We start from the raw sequence: 22,451 nt of genomic DNA, 5'->3' as shown, positions 1-22,451 counted from the left end.
GACTATTTAAAATTATGAAGCGTGGCAGTTAACGCCGTGATGACTCCATTAAAAATTATTTCAGCCAATCAAACATTTTCAGGGGGAGTCTTGTTTTTTTCGAGAGGCTCCAACCGTTCCTTGGCCTCCCCTTATAGACTTTTTACGTAAAAAGTGTGTGTGTGTGTGTAACAGAACATATACACGTCACAAATTGCATGCATTCTTTTTTCCTTTTGCTACATCATACAGCATAATATACAGAATTATGCTTTCATTATTTTGCTACATTGTAGCGGTTAACAGGTGACTCTGTGAAGCCACAATGTTGAACAAATATGATACAAAGGGTCTCAAAGCAACGCATAGCGCATTTTGCTCTTTTAAATCTAATGTTATAGAATCATGGAACCTGCCGACAGATCAGCCCCATTCGGCCCCCGTCTACTCGCCCGTTTCTCCTGCTGTAAAGACTCAAACCTTAATCAGTCGTTGGTCTTGTCTTAGATTCAGGAGCCGTATGTCTATCCCATGCATGTTTAATACCCTCACCTTAATAACATCACTCATCCTAGGATAACTTTTCTCTTCCAGCATTATAGATATTACCTATTGCTACTTAGACTCAGGTATTGTCTTCTCCCATGTGCTCCTTTTTGTATTTACATAAAACATTTTCCCCAGTATGTCCCAATATCTAACAAATCAAGTTAAAAAAAGAAAGGAACAGAAACAAAATTTTCTTAAAAGGCCTTTATAAATGTATCCCATACATGTGTTTGTACATACATGTAGATTGAACATGAGGTCTATGTAGGTGACTGTACACAACATATGCCAGGGTCGGCACGCTTAGATGGTGGAATTAAATGCCATAGTAATATGAGGAAAAACTCAAATGGAGAAAATATATTTTATATTTATTTGAGGGACTTTGAGAGGTGAGATTGCACCTGTGACATGATCTTGACATGTTGGTAGTTACGCTGACAAGCTGCTCTACCACGCATGTATGGATATGTGGTTGGCCCTCCTGAGCCTGCTTTGCCAACGACTTGTCTCATTTGTGGTTGGAACTGAAATGATTTAGGCCCCGCCCACTTGATTCAGCCACGCCTATTATTGCATCATCTGCCTGTTTGTCTCGCTGGCTACACCATGGAGTCCAAGACCATCATCCTACACTGACCTCCACCAGAGGATTTTCATGTTATCTGTAAACTGAACTTCCAATTTAACGTGTCAATAAAATTCTGTTAACATTTAGTATAGTTCATGCTGTTTATTTAAAAATATTATTATTTCCCACAAATAACGTATGATATTTAGCAATTATCAGTTAATGTTCTAAGATAACGGGTCAGTTTAATTTGATCAAGGGCAATATCAACGTACTGAGAGCAACAGCTACATTTGGAACGTTGGAACCAATGGAATGTTCTATCAGGTCTATCACCATAGCAACCATAGGAATGGTCTAAGCAGAAGAACCAGGTCAATGGTTGCCATGGTGATAAGATCAACATTGAAACTTTGCACCAAAAAGGAATCATTTTGTTTTCCGTGTATTCTGCGCGACTTTTCAAGCCAGAAATGAAACAGAACCGAAATATCCATTTATGAAATATTACTTTTTACCTTTTGTTTTTTTTTTTTTATTAAACAAAAATCCATTTCTGTAAGATTAAGCCAGGCTTTAAGGGACTTGTCTCATTTGTGGTTGGAACTGAAATGATTTAGACCCTGCCCACTTGATGCAGCCACGCCCACTATTGCATCATCAGCCTCTGTGATGTCATCATAGGAGGTTATATAAAGCAGGTGAAACTCAGACACTTCTCATTGCTCAGCAGAGCAGGCGAGTGAGAAGATGTTAGATACTCTTCTGATAATCGTGGGGTGCCTCTGCACCTTCACGATGCTTTTATTACTTGTTGGATTAGGAAAACGTAGTGGAGGACGAAAGGCAAATGAAGCCGACCTCTACCTAGAGATTATGTTCGCAATCGAACGCACAAACCACACCATGTTCCAGATACAGACCATAACGGGTCAGTTTAATTTGATCAACGTACTGAGAGCAACTGCTACGTTTGGAACGTTGGAACCAATGGAATGTTCTATCAGTTCTATCACCATAGCAACCATAGGAATGGTCTAAGCAGAAGAACCAAGTCAATGGTTGCCACGGTGATAAGATCAACATTGAAACTTTGCACCAAAAAGGAATCATTTTGTTTTCTGTGTATTCTGCGCGACTTTGGAAGCTAGAAATGAAACAGAACCGAAATATCCATTTATGAAATCTTACTTTTTACCTTTTGGAGGTTTTTTTTTAAACAAAAATCCATTTCAGCAAGATTAAGCCGGGCTTTAAGTGACTTACTTAAAATTGAAATTGATGTTTTAGCTAACTGAAGACTATTTAAAATTATGAAGCGTGGCAGTTAACGCCGTGATGACTCCATTAAAAACTATTTCAGCCAATCAAACATTTTCAGGGGGAGTCTTGTTTTTTTCGAGAGGCTCCAACCGTTCCTTAGCCTCCCCTTATAGACTTTTTACGTAAAAAGTGTGTGTGTGTGTGTAACGGAACATATACATGTCACAAATTGCATGCATTCTTTTTTCCTTTTGCTACATCATACAGCATAATATACAGAATTATGCTTTCATTATTTTGCTACATTGTAGCGGTTAACAGGTGACTCTGTGAAGCCACAATGTTGAACAAATATGATACAAAGGGTCTCAAAGCAACGCATAGCGCATTTTGCTCTTTTAAATCTAATGTTATAGAATCATGGAACCTGCCGACAGATCGGCCCCATTCGGCCCCCGTCTACTCGCCCGTTTCTCCTGCTGTAAAGACTCAAACCTTAATCAGTCGTTGGTCTTGTCTTAGATTCAGGAGCCGTATGTCTATCCCATGCATGTTTAATACCCTCACCTTAATAACATCACTCATCCTAGGATAACTTTTCACTTCCAGCATTATAGATATTACCTATTGCTACTTAGACTCAGGTATTGTCTTCTCCCATGTGCTCCTTTTTGTATTTACATAAAACATTTTCCCCAGTATGTCCCAATATCTAACAAATCAAGTTAAAAAAAGAAAGGAACAGAAACAAAATTTTCTTAAAAGGCCTTTATAAATGTATCCCATACATGTGTTTGTACATACATGTAGATTGAACATGAGGTCTATGTAGGTGACTGTACACAACATATGCCAGGGTCGGCACGCTTAGATGGTGGAATTAAATGCCATAGTAATATGAGGAAAAACTCAAATGGAGAAAATATATTTTATATTTATTTGAGGGACTTTGAGAGGTGAGATTGCACCTGTGACATGATCTTGACATGTTGGTAGTTACGCTGACAAGCTGCTTTACCACGTATGTATGGATATGTGGTTGGCCCTCCTGAGCCTGCTTTGCCAACGACTTGTCTCATTTGTGGTTGGAACTGAAATGATTTAGGCCCCGCCCACTTGATTCAGCCACGCCTATTATTGCATCATCTGCCTCTTTGTCTCGCTGGCTACACCATGGAGTCCAAGACCATCATCCTACACTGACCTCCACCAGAGGATTTTCATGTTATCTGTAAACTGAACTTCCAATTTAACGTGTCAATAAAATTCTGTTAACATTTAGTATAGTTCATGCTGTTTATTTAAAAATATTATTGTTTCCCACAAATAACGTATGATATTTAGCAATTATCAGTTAATGTTCTAAGATAACGGGTCAGTTTAATTTGATCAAGGGCAATATCAACGTACTGAGAGCAACAGCTACATTTGGAACGTTGGAACCAATGGAATGTTCTATCAGGTCTATCACCATAGCAACCATAGGAATGGTCTAAGCAGAAGAACCAGGTCAATGGTTGCCATGGTGATAAGATCAACATTGAAACTTTGCACCAAAAAGGAATCATTTTGTTTTCCGTGTATTCTGCGCGACTTTTCAAGCCAGAAATGAAACAGAACCGAAATATCCATTTATGAAATATTACTTTTTACCTTTTGTTTTTTTTTTTATTAAACAAAAATCCATTTCTGTAAGATTAAGCCAGGCTTTAAGGGACTTGTCTCATTTGTGGTTGGAACTGAAATGATTTAGACCCTGCCCACTTGATGCAGCCACGCCCACTATTGCATCATCAGCCTCTGTGATGTCATCATAGGAGGTTATATAAAGCAGGTGAAACTCAGACACTTCTCATTGCTCAGCAGAGCAGGCGAGTGAGAAGATGTTAGATACTCTTCTGATAATCGTGGGGTGCCTCTGCACCTTCATGATGCTTTTATTACTTGTTGGATTAGGAAAACGTAGTGGAGGACGAAAGGCAAATGAAGCCGACCTCTACCTAGAGATTATGTTCGCAATCGAACGCACAAACCACACCATGTTCCAGATACAGACCATAACGGGTCAGTTTAATTTGATCAACGTACTGAGAGCAACTGCTACGTTTGGAACGTTGGAACCAATGGAATGTTCTATCAGTTCTATCACCATAGCAACCATAGGAATGGTCTAAGCAGAAGAACCAAGTCAATGGTTGCCACGGTGATAAGATCAACATTGAAACTTTGCACCAAAAAGGAATCATTTTGTTTTCTGTGTATTCTGCGCGACTTTGGAAGCTAGAAATGAAACAGAACCGAAATATCCATTTATGAAATCTTACTTTTTACCTTTTGGAGGTTTTTTTTTAAACAAAAATCCATTTCAGCAAGATTAAGCCGGGCTTTAAGTGACTTACTTAAAATTGAAATTGATGTTTTAGCTAACTGAAGACTATTTAAAATTATGAAGCGTGGCAGTTAACGCCGTGATGACTCCATTAAAAACTATTTCAGCCAATCAAACATTTTCAGGGGGAGTCTTGTTTTTTTCGAGAGGCTCCAACCGTTCCTTAGCCTCCCCTTATAGACTTTTTTACGTAAAAAGTGTGTGTGTGTGTGTAACGGAACATATACATGTCACAAATTGCATGCATTCTTTTTTCCTTTTGCTACATCATACAGCATAATATACAGAATTATGCTTTCATTATTTTGCTACATTGTAGCGGTTAACAGGTGACTGTGAAGCCACAAGGTTGAACAAATATGATACAAAGGGTCTCAAAGCAACGCATAGCGCATTTTGCTCTTTTAAATCTAATGTTATAGAATCATGGAACCTGCCGACAGATCGGCCCCATTCGGCCCCCGTCTACTCGCCCGTTTCTCCTGCTGTAAAGACTCAAACCTTAGTCAGTCGTTGGTCTTGTCTTAGATTCAGGAGCCGTATGTCTATCCCATGCATGTTTAATACCCTCACCTTAATAACATCACTCATCCTAGGATAACTTTTCACTTCCAGCATTATAGATATTACCTATTGCTACTTAGACTCAGGTATTGTCTTCTCCCATGTGCTCCTTTTTGTATTTACATAAAACATTTTCCCCAGTATGTCCCAATATCTAACAAATCAAGTTAAAAAAAGAAAGGAACAGAAACAAAATTTTCTTAAAAGGCCTTTATAAATGTATCCCATACATGTGTTTGTACATACATGTAGATTGAACATGAGGTCTATGTAGGTGACTGTACACAACATATGCCAGGGTCGGCACGCTTAGATGGTGGAATTAAATGCCATAGTAATATGAGGAAAAACTCAAATGGAGAAAATATATTTTATATTTATTTGAGGGACTTTGAGAGGTGAGATTGCACCTGTGACATGATCTTGACATGTTGGTAGTTACGCTGACAAGCTGCTCTACCACGCATGTATTTATATGAGGTTGGCCCTCCTGAGCCTGCTTTGCCAACGACTTGTCTCATTTGTGGTTGGAACTGAAATGATTTAGGCCCCGCCCACTTGATTCAGCCACGCCTATTATTGCATCATCTGCCTGTTTGTCTCGCTGGCTACACCATGGAGTCCAAGACCATCATCCTACACTGACCTCCACCAGAGGATTTTCATGTTATCTGTAAACTGAACTTCCAATTTAACGTGTCAATAAAATTCTGTTAACATTTAGTATAGTTCATGCTGTTTATTTAAAAATATTATTATTTCCCACAAATAACGTATGATATTTAGCAATTATCAGTTAATGTTCTAAGATAACGGGTCAGTTTAATTTGATCAAGGGCAATATCAACGTACTGAGAGCAACAGCTACATTTGGAACGTTGGAACCAATGGAATGTTCTATCAGGTCTATCACCATAGCAACCATAGGAATGGTCTAAGCAGAAGAACCAGGTCAATGGTTGCCATGGTGATAAGATCAACATTGAAACTTTGCACCAAAAAGGAATCATTTTGTTTTCCGTGTATTCTGTGCGACTTTTCAAGCCAGAACTGAAACAGAACCGAAATATCCATTTATGAAATATTACTTTTTACCTTTTGTTTGTTTTTTTATTAAACAAAAATCCATTTCTGTAAGATTAAGCCAGGCTTTAAGGGACTTGTCTCATTTGTGGTTGGAACTGAAATGATTTAGACCCCGCCCACCTGATGCAGCCACGCCCACTATTGCATCATCAGCCTCTGTGATGTCATCATAGGAGGTTATATAAAGCAGGTGAAACTCAGACACTTCTCATTGCTCAGCAGAGCAGGCGAGTGAGAAGATGTTAGATACTCTTCTGATAATCGTGGGGTGCCTCTGCACCTTCACGATGCTTTTATTACTTGTTGGATTAGGAAAACGTAGTGGAGGACGAAAGGCAAATGAAGCCGACCTCTACCTAGAGATTATGTTCGCAATCGAACGCACAAACCACACCATGTTCCAGATACAGACCATAACGGGTCAGTTTAATTTGATCAACGTACTGAGAGCAACTGCTACGTTTGGAACGTTGGAACCAATGGAATGTTCTATCAGTTCTATCACCATAGCAACCATAGGAATGGTCTAAGCAGAAGAACCAAGTCAATGGTTGCCACGGTGATAAGATCAACATTGAAACTTTGCACCAAAAAGGAATCATTTTGTTTTCTGTGTATTCTGCGCGACTTTGGAAGCTAGAAATGAAACAGAACCAAAATATCCATTTATGAAATCTTACTTTTTACCTTTTGGAGGTTTTTTTTAAACAAAAATCCATTTCAGCAAGATTAAGCCGGGTTTTAAGTGACTTACTTAAAATTGAAATTGATGTTTTAGCTAACTGAAGACTATTTAAAATTATGAAGCGTGGCAGTTAACGCCGTGATGACTCCATTAAAAACTATTTCAGCCAATCAAACATTTTCAGGGGGAGTCTTGTTTTTTTCGAGAGGCTCCAACCGTTCCTTGGCCTCCCCTTATAGACTTTTTACGTAAAAAGTGTGTGTGTGTGTGTAACAGAACATATACATGTCACAAATTGCATGCATTCTTTTTTCCTTTTGCTACATCATACAGCATAATATACAGAATTATGCTTTCATTATTTTGCTACATTGTAGCGGTTAACAGGTGACTCTGTGAAGCCACAATGTTGAACAAATATGATACAAAGGGTCTCAAAGCAACGCATAGCGCATTTTGCTCTTTTAAATCTAATATTATAGAATCATGGAACCTGCCGACAGATCGGCCCCATTCGGCCCCCGTCTACTCGCCCGTTTCTCCTGCTGTAAAGACTCAAACCTTAATCAGTCGTTGGTCTTGTCTTAGATTCAGGAGCCGTATGTCTATCCCATGCATGTTTAATACCCTCACCTTAATAACATCACTCATCCTAGGATAACTTTTCACTTCCAGCATTATAGATATTACCTATTGCTACTTAGACTCAGGTATTGTCTTCTCCCATGGGCTCCTTTTTGTATTTACATAAAACATTTTCCCCAGTATGTCCCAATATCTAACAAATCAAGTTAAAAAAAAGAAAGGAACAGAAACAAAATTTTCTTAAAAGGCCTTTATAAATGTATCCCATACATGTGTTTGTACATACATGTAGATTGAACATGAGGTCTATGTAGGTGACTGTACACAACAAATGCCAGGGTCGGCACGCTTAGATGGTGGAATTAAATGCCATAGTAATATGAGGAAAAACTCAAATGGAGAAAATATATTTTATATTTATTTGAGGGACTTTGAGAGGTGAGATTGCACCTGTGACATGATCTTGACATGTTGGTAGTTACGCTGACAAGCTGCTCTACCACGCATGTATGGATATGTGGTTGGCCCTCCTGAGCCTGCTTTGCCAACGACTTGTCTCATTTGTGGTTGGAACTGAAATGATTTAGGCCCCGCCCACTTGATTCAGCCACGCCTATTATTGCATCATCTGCCTGTTTGTCTCGCTGGCTACACCATGGAGTCCAAGACCATCATCCTACACTGACCTCCCCCAGAGGATTTTCATGTTATCTGTAAACTGAACTTCCAATTTAACGTGTCAATAAAATTCTGTTAACATTTAGTATAGTTCATGCTGTTTATTTAAAAATATTATTATTTCCCACAAATAACGTATGATATTTAGCAATTATCAGTTAATGTTCTGAGATAACGGGTCAGTTTAATTTGATCAAGGGCAATATCAACGTACTGAGAGCAACAGCTACATTTGGAACGTTGGAACCAATGGAATGTTCTATCAGGTCTATCACCATAGCAACCATAGGAATGGTCTAAGCAGAAGAACCAGGTCAATGGTTGCCATGGTGATAAGATCAACATTGAAACTTTGCACCAAAAAGGAATCATTTTGTTTTCCGTGTATTCTGCGCGACTTTTCAAGCCAGAAATGAAACAGAACCGAAATATCCATTTATGAAATATTACTTTTTACCTTTTGTTTTTTTTTTATTAAACAAAAATCCATTTCTGTAAGATTAAGCCAGGCTTTAAGGGACTTGTCTTATTTGTGGTTGGAACTGAAATGATTTAGACCCCGCCCACTTGATGCAGCCACGCCCACTATTGCATCATCAGCCTCTGTGATGTCATCATAGGAGGTTATATAAAGCAGGTGAAACTCAGACACTTCTCATTGCTCAGCAGAGCAGGCGAGTGAGAAGATGTGAGATACTCTTCTGATAATCGTGGGGTGCCTCTGCACCTTCACGATGCTTTTATTACTTGTTGGATTAGGAAAACGTAGTGGAGGACGAAAGGCAAATGAAGCCGACCTCTACCTTGAGATAAAGTTCGCAATCGAACGCACAAACCACACCATGTTCCAGATACAGACCATAACGGGTCAGTTTAATTTGATCAAGGTACTGAGAGCAACTGCTACATTTGGAACGTTGGAACCAATGGAATGTTCTATCAGTTCTATCACCATAGCAACCATAGGAATGGTCTAAGCAGAAGAACCAAGTCAATGGTTGCCACGGTGATAAGATCAACATTGAAACTTTGCACCAAAAAGGAATCATTTTGTTTTCTGTGTATTCTGCGCGACTTTGGAAGCTAGAAATGAAACAGAACCGAAATATCCATTTATGAAATCTTACTTTTTACCTTTTGGAGGTTTTTTTTTTAAACAAAAATCCATTTCAGCAAGATTAAGCCGGGCTTTAAGTGACTTACTTAAAATTGAAATTGATGTTTTAGCTAACTGAAGACTATTTAAAATTATGAAGCGTGGCAGTTAACGCCGTGATGACTCCATTAAAAACTATTTCAGCCAATCAAACATTTTCAGGGGGAGTCTTGTTTTTTTCGAGAGGCTCCAACCGTTCCTTAGCCTCCCCTTATAGACTTTTTACGTAAAAAGTGTGTGTGTGTGTGTAACAGAACATATACACGTCACAAATTGCATGCATTCTTTTTTCCTTTTGCTACATCATACAGCATAATATACAGAATTATGCTTTCATTATTTTGCTACATTGTAGCGGTTAACAGGTGACTCTGTGAAGCCACAATGTTGAACAAATATGATACAAAGGGTCTCAAAGCAACGCATAGCGCATTTTGCTCTTTTAAATCTAATGTTATAGAATCATGGAACCTGCCGACAGATCAGCCCCATTCGGCCCCCGTCTACTCGCCCGTTTCTCCTGCTGTAAAGACTCAAACCTTAATCAGTCGTTGGTCTTGTCTTAGATTCAGGAGCCGTATGTCTATCCCATGCATGTTTAATACCCTCACCTTAATAACATCACTCATCCTAGGATAACTTTTCACTTCCAGCATTATAGATATTACCTATTGCTACTTAGACTCAGGTATTGTCTTCTCCCATGTGCTCCTTTTTGTATTTACATAAAACATTTTCCCCAGTATGTCCCAATATCTAACAAATCACGTTAAAAAAAGAAAGGAACAGAAACAAAATTTTCTTAAAAGGCCTTTATAAATGTATCCCATACATGTGTTTGTACATACATGTAGATTGAACATGAGGTCTATGTAGGTGACTGTACACAACATATGCCAGGGTCGGCACGCTTAGATGGTGGAATTAAATGCCATAGTAATATGAGGAAAAACTCAAATGGAGAAAATATATTTTATATTTATTTGAGTGACTTTGAGAGGTGAGATTGCACCTGTGACATGATCTTGACATGTTGGTAGTTACGCTGACAAGCTGCTTTACCACGTATGTATGGATATGTGGTTGGCCCTCCTGAGCCTGCTTTGCCAACGACTTGTCTCATTTGTGGTTGGAACTGAAATGATTTAGGCCCCGCCCACTTGATTCAGCCACGCCTATTATTGCATCATCTGCCTGTTTGTCTCGCTGGCTACACCATGGAGTCCAAGACCATCATCCTACACTGACCTCCACCAGAGGATTTTCATGTTATCTGTAAACTGAACTTCCAATTTAACGTGTCAATAAAATTCTGTTAACATTTAGTATAGTTCATGCTGTTTATTTAAAAATATTATTATTTCCCACAAATAACGTATGATATTTAGCAATTATCAGTTAATGTTCTAAGATAACGGGTCAGTTTAATTTGATCAAGGGCAATATCAACGTACTGAGAGCAACAGCTACATTTGGAACGTTGGAACCAATGGAATGTTCTATCAGGTCTATCACCATAGCAACCATAGGAATGGTCTAAGCAGAAGAACCAGGTCAATGGTTGCCATGGTGATAAGATCAACATTGAAACTTTGCACCAAAAAGGAATCATTTTGTTTTCCGTGTATTCTGCGCGACTTTTCAAGCCAGAAATGAAACAGAACCGAAATATCCATTTATGAAATATTACTTTTTACCTTTTTTTTTTTTTTTTTATTAAACAAAAATCCATTTCTGTAAGATTAAGCCAGGCTTTAAGGGACTTGTCTCATTTGTGGTTGGAACTGAAATGATTTAGACCCCGCCCACTTGATGCAGCCATGCCCACTACTGCATCATCAGCCTCTGTGATGTCATCATAGGAGGTTATATAAAGCAGGTGAAACTCAGACACTTCTCATTGCTCAGCAGAGCAGGCGAGTGAGAAGATGTTAGATACTCTTCTGATAATCGTGGGGTGCCTCTGCACCTTCATGATGCTTTTATTACTTGTTGGATTAGGAAAACGTAGTGGAGGACGAAAGGCAAATGAAGCCGACCTCTACCTAGAGATTATGTTCGCAATCGAACGCACAAACCACACCATGTTCCAGATACAGACCATAACGGGTCAGTTTAATTTGATCAACGTACTGAGAGCAACTGCTACGTTTGGAACGTTGGAACCAATGGAATGTTCTATCAGTTCTATCACCATAGCAACCATAGGAATGGTCTAAGCAGAAGAACCAAGTCAATGGTTGCCACGGTGATAAGATCAACATTGAAACTTTGCACCAAAAAGGAATCATTTTGTTTTCTGTGTATTCTGCGCGACTTTGGAAGCTAGAAATGAAACAGAACCGAAATATCCATTTATGAAATCTTACTTTTTACCTTTTGGAGGTTTTTTTTTAAACAAAAATCCATTTCAGCAAGATTAAGCCGGGCTTTAAGTGACCTACTTAAAATTGAAATTGATGTTTTAGCTAACTGAAGACTATTTAAAATTATGAAGCGTGGCAGTTAACGCCGTGATGACTCCATTAAAAATTATTTCAGCCAATCAAACATTTTCAGGGGGAGTCTTGTTTTTTTCGAGAGGCTCCAACCGTTCCTTGGCCTCCCCTTATAGACTTTTTACGTAAAAAGTGTGTGTGTGTGTGTAACAGAACATATACACGTCACAAATTGCATGCATTCTTTTTTCCTTTTGCTACATCATACAGCATAATATACAGAATTATGCTTTCATTATTTTGCTACATTGTAGCGGTTAACAGGTGACTCTGTGAAGCCACAATGTTGAACAAATATGATACAAAGGGTCTCAAAGCAACGCATAGCGCATTTTGCTCTTTTAAATCTAATGTTATAGAATCATGGAACCTGCCGACAGATCAGCCCCATTCGGCCCCCGTCTACTCGCCCGTTTCTCCTGCTGTAAAGACTCAAACCTTAATCAGTCGTTGGTCTTGTCTTAGATTCAGGAGCCGTATGTCTATCCCATGCATGTTTAATACCCTCACCTTAATAACATCACTCATCCTAGGATAACTTTTCTCTTCCAGCATTATAGATATTACCTATTGCTACTTAGACTCAGGTATTGTCTTCTCCCATGTGCTCCTTTTTGTATTTACATAAAACATTTTCCCCAGTATGTCCCAATATCTAACAAATCAAGTTAAAAAAAGAAAGGAACAGAAACAAAATTTTCTTAAAAGGCCTTTATAAATGTATCCCATACATGTGTTTGTACATACATGTAGATTGAACATGAGGTCTATGTAGGTGACTGTACACAACATATGCCAGGGTCGGCACGCTTAGATGGTGGAATTAAATGCCATAGTAATATGAGGAAAAACTCAAATGGAGAAAATATATTTTATATTTATTTGAGGGACTTTGAGAGGTGAGATTGCACCTGTGACATGATCTTGACATGTTGGTAGTTACGCTGACAAGCTGCTCTACCACGCATGTATGGATATGTGGTTGGCCCTCCTGAGCCTGCTTTGCCAACGACTTGTCTCATTTGTGGTTGGAACTGAAATGATTTAGGCCCCGCCCACTTGATTCAGCCACGCCTATTATTGCATCATCTGCCTGTTTGTCTCGCTGGCTACACCATGGAGTCCAAGACCATCATCCTACACTGACCTCCACCAGAGGATTTTCATGTTATCTGTAAACTGAACTTCCAATTTAACGTGTCAATAAAATTCTGTTAACATTTAGTATAGTTCATGCTGTTTATTTAAAAATATTATTATTTCCCACAAATAACGTATGATATTTAGCAATTATCAGTTAATGTTCTAAGATAACGGGTCAGTTTAATTTGATCAAGGGCAATATCAACGTACTGAGAGCAACAGCTACATTTGGAACGTTGGAACCAATGGAATGTTCTATCAGGTCTATCACCATAGCAACCATAGGAATGGTCTAAGCAGAAGAACCAGGTCAATGGTTGCCATGGTGATAAGATCAACATTGAAACTTTGCACCAAAAAGGAATCATTTTGTTTTCCGTGTATTCTGCGCGACTTTTCAAGCCAGAAATGAAACAGAACCGAAATATCCATTTATGAAATATTACTTTTTACCTTTTGTTTTTTTTTTTTTATTAAACAAAAATCCATTTCTGTAAGATTAAGCCAGGCTTTAAGGGACTTGTCTCATTTGTGGTTGGAACTGAAATGATTTAGACCCTGCCCACTTGATGCAGCCACGCCCACTATTGCATCATCAGCCTCTGTGATGTCATCATAGGAGGTTATATAAAGCAGGTGAAACTCAGACACTTCTCATTGCTCAGCAGAGCAGGCGAGTGAGAAGATGTTAGATACTCTTCTGATAATCGTGGGGTGCCTCTGCACCTTCACGATGCTTTTATTACTTGTTGGATTAGGAAAACGTAGTGGAGGACGAAAGGCAAATGAAGCCGACCTCTACCTAGAGATTATGTTCGCAATCGAACGCACAAACCACACCATGTTCCAGATACAGACCATAACGGGTCAGTTTAATTTGATCAACGTACTGAGAGCAACTGCTACGTTTGGAACGTTGGAACCAATGGAATGTTCTATCAGTTCTATCACCATAGCAACCATAGGAATGGTCTAAGCAGAAGAACCAAGTCAATGGTTGCCACGGTGATAAGATCAACATTGAAACTTTGCACCAAAAAGGAATCATTTTGTTTTCTGTGTATTCTGCGCGACTTTGGAAGCTAGAAATGAAACAGAACCGAAATATCCATTTATGAAATCTTACTTTTTACCTTTTGGAGGTTTTTTTTTAAACAAAAATCCATTTCAGCAAGATTAAGCCGGGCTTTAAGTGACTTACTTAAAATTGAAATTGATGTTTTAGCTAACTGAAGACTATTTAAAATTATGAAGCGTGGCAGTTAACGCCGTGATGACTCCATTAAAAACTATTTCAGCCAATCAAACATTTTCAGGGGGAGTCTTGTTTTTTTCGAGAGGCTCCAACCGTTCCTTAGCCTCCCCTTATAGACTTTTTACGTAAAAAGTGTGTGTGTGTGTGTAACGGAACATATACATGTCACAAATTGCATGCATTCTTTTTTCCTTTTGCTACATCATACAGCATAATATACAGAATTATGCTTTCATTATTTTGCTACATTGTAGCGGTTAACAGGTGACTCTGTGAAGCCACAATGTTGAACAAATATGATACAAAGGGTCTCAAAGCAACGCATAGCGCATTTTGCTCTTTTAAATCTAATGTTATAGAATCATGGAACCTGCCGACAGATCGGCCCCATTCGGCCCCCGTCTACTCGCCCGTTTCTCCTGCTGTAAAGACTCAAACCTTAATCAGTCGTTGGTCTTGTCTTAGATTCAGGAGCCGTATGTCTATCCCATGCATGTTTAATACCCTCACCTTAATAACATCACTCATCCTAGGATAACTTTTCACTTCCAGCATTATAGATATTACCTATTGCTACTTAGACTCAGGTATTGTCTTCTCCCATGTGCTCCTTTTTGTATTTACATAAAACATTTTCCCCAGTATGTCCCAATATCTAACAAATCAAGTTAAAAAAAGAAAGGAACAGAAACAAAATTTTCTTAAAAGGCCTTTATAAATGTATCCCATACATGTGTTTGTACATACATGTAGATTGAACATGAGGTCTATGTAGGTGACTGTACACAACATATGCCAGGGTCGGCACGCTTAGATGGTGGAATTAAATGCCATAGTAATATGAGGAAAAACTCAAATGGAGAAAATATATTTTATATTTATTTGAGGGACTTTGAGAGGTGAGATTGCACCTGTGACATGATCTTGACATGTTGGTAGTTACGCTGACAAGCTGCTTTACCACGTATGTATGGATATGTGGTTGGCCCTCCTGAGCCTGCTTTGCCAACGACTTGTCTCATTTGTGGTTGGAACTGAAATGATTTAGGCCCCGCCCACTTGATTCAGCCACGCCTATTATTGCATCATCTGCCTCTTTGTCTCGCTGGCTACACCATGGAGTCCAAGACCATCATCCTACACTGACCTCCACCAGAGGATTTTCATGTTATCTGTAAACTGAACTTCCAATTTAACGTGTCAATAAAATTCTGTTAACATTTAGTATAGTTCATGCTGTTTATTTAAAAATATTATTGTTTCCCACAAATAACGTATGATATTTAGCAATTATCAGTTAATGTTCTAAGATAACGGGTCAGTTTAATTTGATCAAGGGCAATATCAACGTACTGAGAGCAACAGCTACATTTGGAACGTTGGAACCAATGGAATGTTCTATCAGGTCTATCACCATAGCAACCATAGGAATGGTCTAAGCAGAAGAACCAGGTCAATGGTTGCCATGGTGATAAGATCAACATTGAAACTTTGCACCAAAAAGGAATCATTTTGTTTTCCGTGTATTCTGCGCGACTTTTCAAGCCAGAAATGAAACAGAACCGAAATATCCATTTATGAAATATTACTTTTTACCTTTTGTTTTTTTTTTTATTAAACAAAAATCCATTTCTGTAAGATTAAGCCAGGCTTTAAGGGACTTGTCTCATTTGTGGTTGGAACTGAAATGATTTAGACCCTGCCCACTTGATGCAGCCACGCCCACTATTGCATCATCAGCCTCTGTGATGTCATCATAGGAGGTTATATAAAGCAGGTGAAACTCAGACACTTCTCATTGCTCAGCAGAGCAGGCGAGTGAGAAGATGTTAGATACTCTTCTGATAATCGTGGGGTGCCTCTGCACCTTCATGATGCTTTTATTACTTGTTGGATTAGGAAAACGTAGTGGAGGACGAAAGGCAAATGAAGCCGACCTCTACCTAGAGATTATGTTCGCAATCGAACGCACAAACCACACCATGTTCCAGATACAGACCATAACGGGTCAGTTTAATTTGATCAACGTACTGAGAGCAACTGCTACGTTTGGAACGTTGGAACCAATGGAATGTTCTATCAGTTCTATCACCATAGCAACCATAGGAATGGTCTAAGCAGAAGAACCAAGTCAATGGTTGCCACGGTGATAAGATCAACATTGAAACTTTGCACCAAAAAGGAATCATTTTGTTTTCTGTGTATTCTGCGCGACTTTGGAAGCTAGAAATGAAACAGAACCGAAATATCCATTTATGAAATCTTACTTTTTACCTTTTGGAGGTTTTTTTTTAAACAAAAATCCATTTCAGCAAGATTAAGCCGGGCTTTAAGTGACTTACTTAAAATTGAAATTGATGTTTTAGCTAACTGAAGACTATTTAAAATTATGAAGCGTGGCAGTTAACGCCGTGATGACTCCATTAAAAACTATTTCAGCCAATCAAACATTTTCAGGGGGAGTCTTGTTTTTTTCGAGAGGCTCCAACCGTTCCTTAGCCTCCCCTTATAGACTTTTTTACGTAAAAAGTGTGTGTGTGTGTGTAACGGAACATATACATGTCACAAATTGCATGCATTCTTTTTTCCTTTTGCTACATCATACAGCATAATATACAGAATTATGCTTTCATTATTTTGCTACATTGTAGCGGTTAACAGGTGACTGTGAAGCCACAAGGTTGAACAAATATGATACAAAGGGTCTCAAAGCAACGCATAGCGCATTTTGCTCTTTTAAATCTAATGTTATAGAATCATGGAACCTGCCGACAGATCGGCCCCATTCGGCCCCCGTCTACTCGCCCGTTTCTCCTGCTGTAAAGACTCAAACCTTAGTCAGTCGTTGGTCTTGTCTTAGATTCAGGAGCCGTATGTCTATCCCATGCATGTTTAATACCCTCACCTTAATAACATCACTCATCCTAGGATAACTTTTCACTTCCAGCATTATAGATATTACCTATTGCTACTTAGACTCAGGTATTGTCTTCTCCCATGTGCTCCTTTTTGTATTTACATAAAACATTTTCCCCAGTATGTCCCAATATCTAACAAATCAAGTTAAAAAAAGAAAGGAACAGAAACAAAATTTTCTTAAAAGGCCTTTATAAATGTATCCCATACATGTGTTTGTACATACATGTAGATTGAACATGAGGTCTATGTAGGTGACTGTACACAACATATGCCAGGGTCGGCACGCTTAGATGGTGGAATTAAATGCCATAGTAATATGAGGAAAAACTCAAATGGAGAAAATATATTTTATATTTATTTGAGGGACTTTGAGAGGTGAGATTGCACCTGTGACATGATCTTGACATGTTGGTAGTTACGCTGACAAGCTGCTCTACCACGCATGTATTTATATGTGGTTGGCCCTCCTGAGCCTGCTTTGCCAACGACTTGTCTCATTTGTGGTTGGAACTGAAATGATTTAGGCCCCGCCCACTTGATTCAGCCACGCCTATTATTGCATCATCTGCCTGTTTGTCTCGCTGGCTACACCATGGAGTCCAAGACCATCATCCTACACTGACCTCCACCAGAGGATTTTCATGTTATCTGTAAACTGAACTTCCAATTTAACGTGTCAATAAAATTCTGTTAACATTTAGTATAGTTCATGCTGTTTATTTAAAAATATTATTATTTCCCACAAATAACGTATGATATTTAGCAATTATCAGTTAATGTTCTAAGATAACGGGTCAGTTTAATTTGATCAAGGGCAATATCAACGTACTGAGAGCAACAGCTACATTTGGAACGTTGGAACCAATGGAATGTTCTATCAGGTCTATCACCATAGCAACCATAGGAATGGTCTAAGCAGAAGAACCAGGTCAATGGTTGCCATGGTGATAAGATCAACATTGAAACTTTGCACCAAAAAGGAATCATTTTGTTTTCCGTGTATTCTGTGCGACTTTTCAAGCCAGAACTGAAACAGAACCGAAATATCCATTTATGAAATATTACTTTTTACCTTTTGTTTGTTTTTTTATTAAACAAAAATCCATTTCTGTAAGATTAAGCCAGGCTTTAAGGGACTTGTCTCATTTGTGGTTGGAACTGAAATGATTTAGACCCCGCCCACCTGATGCAGCCACGCCCACTATTGCATCATCAGCCTCTGTGATGTCATCATAGGAGGTTATATAAAGCAGGTGAAACTCAGACACTTCTCATTGCTCAGCAGAGCAGGCGAGTGAGAAGATGTTAGATACTCTTCTGATAATCGTGGGGTGCCTCTGCACCTTCACGATGCTTTTATTACTTGTTGGATTAGGAAAACATAGTGGAGGACGAAAGGCAAATGAAGCCGACCTCTACCTAGAGATTATGTTCGCAATCGAACGCACAAACCACACCATGTTCCAGATACAGACCATAACGGGTCAGTTTAATTTGATCAACGTACTGAGAGCAACTGCTACGTTTGGAACGTTGGAACCAATGGAATGTTCTATCAGTTCTATCACCATAGCAACCATAGGAATGGTCTAAGCAGAAGAACCAAGTCAATGGTTGCCACGGTGATAAGATCAACATTGAAACTTTGCACCAAAAAGGAATCATTTTGTTTTCTGTGTATTCTGCGCGACTTTGGAAGCTAGAAATGAAACAGAACCGAAATATCCATTTATGAAATCTTACTTTTTACCTTTTGGAGGTTTTTTTTAAACAAAAATCCATTTCAGCAAGATTAAGCCGGGCTTTAAGTGACTTACTTAAAATTGAAATTGATGTTTTAGCTAACTGAAGACTATTTAAAATTATGAAGCGTGGCAGTTAACGCCGTGATGACTCCATTAAAAACTATTTCAGCCAATCAAACATTTTCAGGGGGAGTCTTGTTTTTTTCGAGAGGCTCCAACCGTTCCTTGGCCTCCCCTTATAGACTTTTTACGTAAAAAGTGTGTGTGTGTGTGTAACAGAACATATACATGTCACAAATTGCATGCATTCTTTTTTCCTTTTGCTACATCATACAGCATAATATACAGAATTATGCTTTCATTATTTTGCTACATTGTAGCGGTTAACAGGTGACTCTGTGAAGCCACAATGTTGAACAAATATGATACAAAGGGTCTCAAAGCAACGCATAGCGCATTTTGCTCTTTTAAATCTAATATTATAGAATCATGGAACCTGCCGACAGATCGGCCCCATTCGGCCCCCGTCTACTCGCCCGTTTCTCCTGCTGTAAAGACTCAAACCTTAATCAGTCGTTGGTCTTGTCTTAGATTCAGGAGCCGTATGTCTATCCCATGCATGTTTAATACCCTCACCTTAATAACATCACTCATCCTAGGATAACTTTTCACTTCCAGCATTATAGATATTACCTATTGCTACTTAGACTCAGGTATTGTCTTCTCCCATGGGCTCCTTTTTGTATTTACATAAAACATTTTCCCCAGTATGTCCCAATATCTAACAAATCAAGTTAAAAAAAAGAAAGGAACAGAAACAAAATTTTCTTAAAAGGCTTTTATAAATGTATCCCATACATGTGTTTGTACATACATGTAGATTGAACATGAGGTCTATGTAGGTGACTGTACACAACAAATGCCAGGGTCGGCACGCTTAGATGGTGGAATTAAATGCCATAGTAATATGAGGAAAAACTCAAATGGAGAAAATATATTTTATATTTATTTGAGGGACTTTGAGAGGTGAGATTGCACCTGTGACATGATCTTGACATGTTGGTAGTTACGCTGACAAGCTGCTCTACCACGCATGTATGGATATGTGGTTGGCCCTCCTGAGCCTGCTTTGCCAACGACTTGTCTCATTTGTGGTTGGAACTGAAATGATTTAGGCCCCGCCCACTTGATTCAGCCACGCCTATTATTGCATCATCTGCCTGTTTGTCTCGCTGGCTACACCATGGAGTCCAAGACCATCATCCTACACTGACCTCCCCCAGAGGATTTTCATGTTATCTGTAAACTGAACTTCCAATTTAACGTGTCAATAAAATTCTGTTAACATTTAGTATAGTTCATGCTGTTTATTTAAAAATATTATTATTTCCCACAAATAACGTATGATATTTAGCAATTATCAGTTAATGTTCTAAGATAACGGGTCAGTTTAATTTGATCAAGGGCAATATCAAGGTACTGAGAGCAACAGCTACATTTGGAACGTTGGAACCAATGGAATGTTCTATCAGGTCTATCACCATAGCAACCATAGGAATGGTCTAAGCAGAAGAGCCAGGTCAATGGTTGCCATGGTGATAAGATCAACATTGAAACTTTGCACCAAAAAGGAATCATTTTGTTTTCCGTGTATTCTGCGCGACTTTTCAAGCCAGAAATGAAACAGAACCGAAATATCCATTTATGAAATATTACTTTTTACCTTTTGTTTGTTTTTTTATTAAACAAAAATCCATTTCTGTAAGATTAAGCCAGGCTTTAAGGGACTTGTCTCATTTGTGGTTGGAACTGAAATGATTTAGACCCCGCCCACCTGATGCAGCCACGCCCACTATTGCATCATCAGCCTCTGTGATGTCATCATAGGAGGTTATATAAAGCAGGTGAAACTCAGACACTTCTCATTGCTCAGCAGAGCAGGCGAGTGAGAAGATGTTAGATACTCTTCTGATAATCGTGGGGTGCCTCTGCACCTTCACGATGCTTTTATTACTTGTTGGATTAGGAAAACGTAGTGGAGGACGAAAGGCAAATGAAGCCGACCTCTACCTAGAGATTATGTTCGCAATCGAACGCACAAACCACACCATGTTCCAGATACAGACCATAACGGGTCAGTTTAATTTGATCAACGTACTGAGAGCAACTGCTACGTTTGGAACGTTGGAACCAATGGAATGTTCTATCAGTTCTATCACCATAGCAACCATAGGAATGGTCTAAGCAGAAGAACCAAGTCAATGGTTGCCACGGTGATAAGATCAACATTGAAACTTTGCACCAAAAAGGAATCATTTTGTTTTCTGTGTATTCTGCGCGACTTTGGAAGCTAGAAATGAAACAGAACCGAAATATCCATTTATGAAATCTTACTTTTTACCTTTTGGAGGTTTTTTTTTAAACAAAAATCCATTTCAGCAAGATTAAGCCGGGCTTTAAGTGACTTACTTAAAATTGAAATTGATGTTTTAGCTAACTGAAGACTATTTAAAATTATGAAGCGTGGCAGTTAACGCCGTGATGACTCCATTAAAAACTATTTCAGCCAATCAAACATTTTCAGGGGGAGTCTTGTTTTTTTCGAGAGGCTCCAACCGTTCCTTAGCCTCCCCTTATAGACTTTTTTACGTAAAAAGTGTGTGTGTGTGTGTAACGGAACATATACATGTCACAAATTGCATGCATTCTTTTTTCCTTTTGCTACATCATACAGCATAATATACAGAATTATGCTTTCATTATTTTGCTACATTGTAGCGGTTAACAGGTGACTGTGAAGCCACAAGGTTGAACAAATATGATACAAAGGGTCTCAAAGCAACGCATAGCGCATTTTGCTCTTTTAAATCTAATGTTATAGAATCATGGAACCTGCCGACAGATCGGCCCCATTCGGCCCCCGTCTACTCGCCCGTTTCTCCTGCTGTAAAGACTCAAACCTTAGTCAGTCGTTGGTCTTGTCTTAGATTCAGGAGCCGTATGTCTATCCCATGCATGTTTAATACCCTCACCTTAATAACATCACTCATCCTAGGATAACTTTTCACTTCCAGCATTATAGATATTACCTATTGCTACTTAGACTCAGGTATTGTCTTCTCCCATGTGCTCCTTTTTGTATTTACATAAAACATTTTCCCCAGTATGTCCCAATATCTAACAAATCAAGTTAAAAAAAGAAAGGAACAGAAACAAAATTTTCTTAAAAGGCCTTTATAAATGTATCCCATACATGTGTTTGTACATACATGTAGATTGAACATGAGGTCTATGTAGGTGACTGTACACAACATATGCCAGGGTCGGCACGCTTAGATGGTGGAATTAAATGCCATAGTAATATGAGGAAAAACTCAAATGGAGAA

The sequence above is a fragment of the Spea bombifrons genome, chromosome 9 (assembly GCF_027358695.1).
Source record: "Spea bombifrons isolate aSpeBom1 chromosome 9, aSpeBom1.2.pri, whole genome shotgun sequence".
Classification (NCBI taxonomy): domain Eukaryota; kingdom Metazoa; phylum Chordata; class Amphibia; order Anura; family Pelobatidae; genus Spea; species Spea bombifrons.
Note: the sequence above shows the minus strand (reverse complement) of the source record.